The 2,659-nt window shown below is 41.5% G+C and overlaps 1 non-coding gene across 1 annotated transcript; it reads left to right on the top strand.

The window, feature by feature from the left end:
- The first annotated feature begins 425 nt into the window (after positions 1-425).
- Positions 426-532, top strand: LOC147938129 (small nucleolar RNA R71). Its single transcript, XR_015567505.1, has one exon. It is a non-coding gene; the product is annotated as a small nucleolar RNA R71 (small nucleolar RNA).
- Positions 533-2,659: the final 2,127 nt, after the last annotated feature.

Here is a 2,659-nt window from a genome sequence, read left to right as displayed (position 1 = left end):
ATTGAGAGCAAATCGAGGGATGAAGAATTGTGTGAAGGTATTGGGCTGATAGTCTGGTTGTGTGACCGCCTTGATTATTGATGTAGTTCATGTCCTCTAGCTGAGCACTCTCCCCATCTTGTTACAGAAACTGTTCTTCCACTGAGATGGCATGGACATGCTGCTGCTGGCTGAGGAGCTTATCCAACTTGTAATTTAGGGCTTTCATGTCTCTCTTGTACTTGGCATCATCCTCTCCAGAAGGGCGTATTGTGCGATCATACTCCTCATTGTAATGCCCATCAGATTGAGGCAAGTTCTCCACTAGATCCCATCCTTCATCGACATCCTTGTTGAGGAAGTTACCATTGCTTGCGGTGTCCAACAACATCCTGATCTTAGGGACTACACCTCGATACATGGTACTTAGCAATGAAGCATTGCTGAATCCATGATGAGGGCATCTGCTTGTGTATCCCTTGAAACGTTCCCAAGCTTCACTGAACGTCTCATTGCTTTTCTGAACAAAGCTGGAGATGTCATTTCTCAGCCTTGCGGTTCTGGAGTTGGAGAAGAATTTGGCTAGAAACGCCTTCTTGCATGCTTCCCAAGTGGTGATGGACTCCTTGGGGAGTGATTTCTCCAAGATGTCTACTTTGTCGCCCAAAGAAAATGGAAAAAGCCAGAGTTTGAATCCATCTTCACTAACTCCATTGACCTTGGTTAGGCTACAGTGCCTATCAAACTCATCCAGATGGTCCAATGGGTCCTCCATTGGCAATCCATGAAACTTGTTGCTTTGTATCATCTGATGAGACTACTCTTGATCTCAAACTTGTTGTTTTGGACAGCAGGTGGCACAATGTCATGTCTCTGAGTATGAGTAGATGGAGCATCCCCTGCTCCTATGTTGGTCCTCTCTTGAGGATCTGGTGGACTATTCTGATTATTCATTATCTCCTCAATTGTTGTTGGTTGTGGTTGCTGGACTTGTTGTTGACAGAGTAGCCTTGGTCTGTCGATGTTATTGATGAATGGACTCAAGTGTTGACTACCCTTGTATCGTGTTTGCATACACAATCAGTGAACTGAGTGAGTACACGAAGGTCTACACAATCCAGGTGATCGAGTGACGGTCGGGTGGGTGCTCGGGTTGTACCTGAAATGCAAAACAAACAAACACAAAGGTAAACAAGTTAGTTCCGAACCAAAGTAGATAATAGAACTTGATCTAGCAAGTGCTAGAATCTTAAACGTAGCAAATAAAATTCAGCCAAATGGCAACGACGCCAAATTGATAACAGGATTTTCACCCAGGGTATCAATTCCCTATGCAGTTGTAGTACAAAGGGTTATCAATTCAAATGGTTGTTATGCTAGAAGATGAGATATGATCAGAACTTTGAAAGTCAAGCCAAGCAAAAATAGGGTTTGATCTAACAATCCTAAAATAATTAAAAATAAATAAATAAACAAGAACCACACGACCTAAGCACTCGATGTAGGCATTCGAGTACAGGATCGGGTGGAGTGATCGGGTAAACAAGAAGAGTATGAACAGCTCGAAGGTGTACACGAAGTTGGTGATCGAGTACCAGTTCGGGTATAGGGTTGAGTTATGAATAAAAATGTAAACAATCAAGATGCGAAAGCTCCTAAGGATGGAGTAATCGACTCCTAAGTGTTACTGACCAGTATGGATGTCCTACATGCCTTAAGAAAATATTCTCTAGACAATGAATCTCTAAAATCTTGTTAAAACACTATCGCGATAGAAACAATCAACCTTGATCACTCTCCTACCCAACTCTTGTTGGAGAAACATGACCAAGCAGGTAATACAAACCGATTCATTATTGTCAATAAACTCCTTACACATCTAATCTCTTAGGCTAAGTGAGTAAATCTCTAGCATTGATTGATTCAAGCATTTCAACTACATCTCTCGATGGCAAAACACCCTAGATCTAATCTCAACCTCTCGGTCTATTGATAGCATTAAGAACACAAATCTAGAAAGGAACTTATATAACATAAACAACCAAGCTAAGACATTCTAACCGATTAAGAACACATAATTGTCTATCCCATCCCTAGAAACTTTGTTTCACTACTCAGATCTCATTGCAGAAAACATAAAAGCATAGATAAACGAAAATTGCATTGTATTGAAAAATAAGATAGAAGTAAAAGAGTACAGAGTTGAAATCTAAAAAGATAGCAAAAAGAAATATAAAATAAATCCTAACAAAGTGGAAAAAGTGTTTGAGTTGCTCAAGATCTCTCTCAGAAGCTCTCGCTCTCTGTGTTGAGTGTCTGCGGCGTGCTAGGGCGAGAGGAAGAAGAGAGGTTTATATATGGAAACCCTTTTAAACTAGCTTCCCAGTCCAGCCCGAGGGACTGCTCGATGGGGTGCACGAGGATAAGGTCGGGTTCATCCTCGGGTAGGTCTTCGGGTTGTTATTCCTTCTCTTGGATCCTCCTCGATCAGGTTGGGGTTCGAACTGTTCTTCATGCTCAATAGCTCCTTCGGGTATATGCTCGGATTTGACCTTGTTTCTCCCTATTTTAGGCTCTAAAGCACCTGTTTTCATCCAAAATGTGCAAATGCAAGAATGCAACACCCTAAATGGTCTAAATGCGAATTCCTACAGTTAATGACCTAAAAATGCTAAGGTTA

The sequence above is a fragment of the Camelina sativa genome, chromosome 9, assembly GCF_030686135.1.
Source record: "Camelina sativa cultivar CO46 ecotype springtype chromosome 9, ASM3068613v1".
Lineage (NCBI taxonomy): Eukaryota > Viridiplantae > Streptophyta > Magnoliopsida > Brassicales > Brassicaceae > Camelina > Camelina sativa.
This window is presented reverse-complemented; position numbering and strand designations above follow the sequence as displayed.